The sequence below is a fragment of the Malaclemys terrapin genome, chromosome 5 (genome assembly GCF_027887155.1).
Source record: "Malaclemys terrapin pileata isolate rMalTer1 chromosome 5, rMalTer1.hap1, whole genome shotgun sequence".
NCBI lineage: Eukaryota > Metazoa > Chordata > Testudines > Emydidae > Malaclemys > Malaclemys terrapin.
Window position 1 is genome coordinate 117,334,908 of NC_071509.1, and position 5,622 is coordinate 117,340,529.

The window sequence follows — 5,622 nt, forward strand, 5'->3', positions numbered from 1 at the left end:
ACGCTGATGCGCCGATCCCCGCAGCCCCGCCCCCCAGAGCGCTGCTTTACCGTGTTATAGCCGAATTCCTGTTATAACGGGCCGCCTTATAGCGGGGTAGAGGTGTACTTCCCCTCCACCCCTAAAGTACTCTGACTTCTACATATGTAGTGTGTTTCTATTATGATCAGGGTTGCTATTCATTCATCTGTCCTCATGAGAACTATTTCTAGTATTTCAAGGTTTGAGAAGCTTCCTAGAGACTTTTAAAAAAAATATGAACACACTAAATGACTTGCGAGTTTATGTGTGGAAGAGATATTTTCATTTAATTTATTGAGATCAATTCAATGAAAATTATATTTTTTCCCTTTGTATTTCAACCATTCCCTATTTCCTTTCAGCTCCGGCTGCTGCAACTATTGAGGTTAAAACAGAAGGATGCAGTGGAATCCCTCCTCTCTGCCGATTCTTCCCACAGTGACTTCTAACACTCCAGAACGCTTGACGTGTTATGCGATACATTCACTCTGTCCTCATCATATAGCGGAGCTTGAGAAGTTTCCTAGAGACATTTATAAAATATGTGAACTGAGCATAAGACTTGTAAGATGATGAGGTGTAGAAAGATATTTTCATTTCATGTATTGACGTTAATAAAGGGAAACATTTATTTTTCCCTTTGTGTTTCAACCAACTCTCATTTCATTCCAGCTGAGGATGCAGTGACTACAGAGCTTAAAACAGTTGGAGGAAATTGTATCGTGCAGTGGATTCCCTCCTTTCTACTGATTTTTCCCACAGTGATTTCTAAGGCTCCAAAATGCTTGACCTTGTATTATGCAATACACTCACTCCACAATGACAGGTTTCAGAGTAGCAGCCGTGTTAGTCTGTATCCGCAAAAAGAACAGGAGTACTTGTGGCACCTTAGAGACTAACAAATTTATTAGAGCATTCTTAGTCTCTAAGGTGCCACAAGTACTCCTGTTCTTTTCACTCCATAATGAAATTCCAACTGTCCATATTACAATTTATGTGATAATACTCTGTTGATTTACTCAAAGTTTAAATTGCAAAATGAAGGATATCTATGCAAAAAAGTTACAAGAAAATTAAGAAAGGGTTAAACCTTAAACATTGTTGACATAATGCGTTTGCTATATATTTCTGTGGTTCAACTCTTCTCTGATCAAAATCTCATGTCTGAACTGTAACAGGCAGCTTAAGCACAGTATAACAGCATAACAAATATGAACTGGAAAAACTTTGCAAGAAAAAAAGATGTGCATAATTTTCCTCTAATGTCAGAACGAAGGGAGAGATTTCAGGTGGCCCCAAGGGGTTTTCAAGCCTCGAGTGTCTCTGAAGGGGAACGGCAAGGTGGCAATCTGGGAAATCTTCCTGCTGCTTTTGCAAAAATCTCTCTGAAACGACCTGAGGTGAGAGTTCCATTCAGATATTCCAACACAGACTCACCAGCAAGTTGGGCATGTGGAGACATGTTTGGTTGCAGTGATGGAAAATGGGACTCTCTGACCAGGAGGTAAGGACCATAGGCGTGCGCAGCACATTGCATTAGGGTGTGCACCCAGGGATTTTTTTTTTTTTTTTAAGGCGAACGTCATAAACGTCTGGGTGTGGGAGGGGGTGCTGTGTGCGGGAAGGGGCTCAGGGCAAGGGATTGGGGGGCTGAGGAGGGGGTGTGGGATGTATGAGGAGGCTCAGGGAAGGGGGTTGAGGTGCAAGAGGGGGCGGAGTGCAGCAGGGGGCTCAGGGCAGGGGTTCAGGGGGGGTGCAGTGTGCAGGAAGGGGCTCAGGGCAAGGGACTGGGACAGAGGAGGGTGTGGGATGTATGAGGGGGCTCAGGGAAGGGGCTTGGGGTACAGGAGGAGTGCGGAGTGCAGGAGGGGGCTCAGGGCAAGGGATTGGGATCCAGGGTGTGGCAGGGGTCTTAGGACAGGGAGTTGGGGTGCAGGAGAGGTGCGGCAGGGGGCTCAGGACAGGGAGTTGGGGTGCAGGAGGGGTACAGGGTGCAGGCAGGGGGCTCAGGGCAGGGGGTTGCAGGGCAAGGTGCAGGCAGGGGGCTCAGGGCAGGGGGTTGGGGGCTCAGGGCAGGGGGTTGGGGTGAGAGGTGCAGTCAGGGGGCTCAGGGCAGGGAGTTGGGATGCAGAAGGGGTGCAGGCAGGGGGTTCAGGGCAGGGGGTTGGGGGCAGGAGGGGGCTCAGGGCAGGGGGTTGCGGGGCAAGGTGCAGGTCGGGGGCTCAGGGCAGGGAGTTGTGGGGCAGGGGTTGGGGTGAGAGGTGCAGGCCGGGGGCTCAGGGCAGGGAGTTGTGGGGCAGGGGTTGGGGGACAAGGTGCAGGAAGGGGGCTCAGGACAGGGGGTTGGGGTGAGAGGTGCAGGCAGGGAGCTCAGGGCAGGGAGTTGGGATGCAGGAGGGGTACAGGGTGCAGGCAGGGGGTTCAGGGCAGGGGGCTGGGGTGAGAGGTGCAGGCAGGGGGCTCAGGGTAGGGAGTTGGGATGCAGGAGGGGTACAGGGTGCAGGCAGGGGGTTCAGGGCAGGTAGTTGGGGTGAGAGGTGCAGGCAGGGGGCTCAGGGCAGGGGGTTGGGAGCTCAGGGCAGGGGGTTGGGGTGAGAGGTGCAGTCAGGGGGCTCAGGAAAGAGAGTTGGGATGCAGAAGGGGTACAGGCAGGGGGTTCAGGGCAGGGGGTTGGGGGCAGGAGGGGGCTCAGGGCAGGGGGTTGCGGGGCAAGGTGCAGGTCGGGGGCTCAGGGCAGGGAGTTGTGGGGCAGGGGTTGGGGTGAGAGGTGCAGGCCGGGGGCTCAGGGCAGGGAGTTGTGGGGCAGGGGTTGGGGGACAAGGTACAGGAAGGGGGCTCAGGACAGGGGGTTGGGGTGAGAGGTGCAGGCCGGGGGCTCAGGGCAGGGAGTTGTGGGGTAGGGGTTGGGGGACAAGGTGCAGGAAGGGGGCTCAGGACAGGGGGTTGGGGTGAGAGGTGCAGGCAGGGGGCTCAGGAGAGGGAGTTGGGGTGCAGGAGGGTAGGCTGTTTGCAGGCAGGCCCGGGGCTGGGGATCTGGGCTCCCCCGCCCTGGCAGGCAGGCTCGGGGGCCGGGCTGGGCGCTTGGGGCCAGGCCGGGAAGAGGCAGCCAGGGTGGATCGCAGGGCGCCGAGCTGCTCCCAGGGCTGGACTCAAGCCCGAGGGTGCCGGGCCGGAGTCCCCGAACAGCGCCGGGGAGCGGAGCTCGCAGCCGGGCTGCGGGAGGGGGCCTGTGGGCCGGGCTCGCCCCCTGCCCCGGGCCTGCTGGGCTCAGGGGCGGCCTGACCCCCCGGGTGGTGCCCGGGCCCCTGGCCAGCGCGGGGAGCCGCAGGCGGGTTTGGGGCGCTGGAGGGGGGCAGCTGCCTTGGGGCGGGGAACTGGGGCAGCACCCGCGCGGGCCACCTTAAGCGGCTGTGTTGGTGCTGCCGGGTGGGAGGCTGCCAGGGAGCACATGGGGCTGTTAAAGCAGCCAGCCCAGCCCTGGGGAGGGGGAGCCCGGCTCAACGGGGTGCAGGCCGGGGGCTCAGGGCAGGGAGAGGGGGTGCAGGAGAGGTTCAGGCTTACCCGCAGCGGCGCGCTCCCCGCCTGCCAGGGCCCCATGCCGGGCCGCTCCCCGCAGCCCCGGGGGAGGGGCGGGGCAGCACAGGGCTCTGCACGCTGCCCTTGCCACGCCTCCAGGTACCTCCCCTGAAGCTCCCATTGGCCGCAGTTCCCCGTTCCCGGCCAATGGGAGCTTCGGGAGGCGGTGCCTAGAGCAACCCCTTAGCCCCAGAGACCTGCTGCCCTGATGGCTGCTTCGGAAAGCAGCGCGGGGCCTGCGGCACCACGGGGGGCAAATCCCGCGGGCCGGATGCAAAGCCCCGAGGGGCCAGATCCGGATCCGGCCCATGGGCATGAGGGTGTGTGCCCGGGCCCACCCCGTGCGCACGCCCATGGTAAGGACCTATAGTTTCCCAGGGTGAAAGGGAAGAGAGACCAATTTCTTTCATCAGAGACAAGCAGTTCAGCCTCAGTGCTAGCAGGAGAATCCATGTGGAATTATGGGGGTTTCAAATCTAGGACAAACTCACAAAGAAGTTTAGAAATTTAAATACCAACATTTTTAGAAGTACTAATCAAAATCAAGTAATATTTTATACAGGATTTAAAATGAGATGCGGTGGAATTTTAAAAGCTGTTACTATTTAGTCTATCTGTGCACTGTGACAATAGTTTCAGATCATTTTACGCCATTTGTAACAGGATCTTTATGTCAGTCATTTATTTATTGTTCCTATTTATGTAATTATCATAGGCATTTGTTTCTGATCAATAAATAATTATTTTATATAAAAGGGCAACCTATAGCAATAATGATTTGAATTAAATACCTATTGAATCAAAACGAAAAAAGGAGAAGAGAAAAGCCCTGTAATTGTTCAGCCTTAAAACCCCAATTCCAGAGAGTACTTATGCACGTGACTAACTTAAAGTACGTGAGCCATCCCACTGCTGTTAGTGCTCCAATCAGGAACATGCTTAAATACATTGATGAATCAGTGTCCCAGTTCACAATAATTCCATATTAAAAATAATAGTTACTGAATGATAATTAGCCTTTCCATTCAAACAGACCCCACACCACACCTGAACTCTGCCACCTTTTCCTATTCTACTTTTTACCAGGTTATTTTTCCCCAGAAAACCTTGGCCATTTGGATGTTTGGTGTAGTAGACGGTTGTATTGGAAGAGGCTAGATTGGTGCCCTTTCCCCCACTAAGCAAGAGTGCATGCATCCCTTAATACATATCAATTGTTAGTTTGTAATTAGCCTGTCCATACCCCATCCATCAGGTTTATGTGCATTCACATACCCTCTCCCCCCACCCAAATCAAATCAGGTTTGTATGTATCCAACACCTACGCACAATACACTTACTAGCACTGCCCCCACTATTAAGTTTGTGCTCGCATGCACTCTTATCAGGTTTGTGCCCCCACCGCCTGATCCCATTACCTTTGTGTGCACCAGATCCAATTCATTCTTGGGCATACACCACAAACAAAATTACATGTGAATAATGAGAGCAGGAAGAGGCCATTTTGTATTAGGATTATCAAAGTTTCTCTTTGTCACCTCTAAAATGCAGCTCCCCATTTGGTGGAATACATCAATCAGTTACTACTGGAATGGGGATGGGAGAGGCGGAGCAAGGGTGGAGTCGGGCCAGGGCTGGGGGTAGAGGGGGCTTGAGCACCCACCAGCGCCACTAGAGTCTGCGCCTCTGGGGGCTACCCCTTTTGCCCTCCCCCTACCGGCCTAAAATCAAGCTTGTGTGCTCATGGACTGCATGTTCCACCAACAGCCAGTTTTATGAGCACAGTGCGTCAAAATTTCAGTTGTAATGTGAATAATGACTAAAAGTTACCCTAAACCCAATAATTTAAAACTATTTGAAAAACAAAACAAAACTAGCCCTTAGACCGGACCTAGTGAGGATCTACCTCTCTACCAAATCTGGGTACGTAGACAGTATTCTGAAGAGTTGCTACTCAACCCTAGCACTGCCTAGGACAAATTTAAGCCAGACACTAAAACTGGAGATTTCTTATTTAAAGGTTTT

The 5,622-nt window shown here is 53.3% G+C and overlaps 1 long non-coding RNA gene across 1 annotated transcript; it reads right to left on the bottom strand.

The window, feature by feature from the left end:
- Positions 1-298: 298 nt before the first annotated feature.
- LOC128838140 (uncharacterized) lies at positions 299-4,777 on the bottom strand. Its single transcript, XR_008445105.1, has 2 exons — positions 3,583-4,777; positions 299-544 (listed from the first exon to the last, which is right to left on the bottom strand). It is a non-coding gene; the product is annotated as an uncharacterized LOC128838140 (long non-coding RNA).
- Between the last annotated feature and the right edge of the window lie 845 nt (positions 4,778-5,622).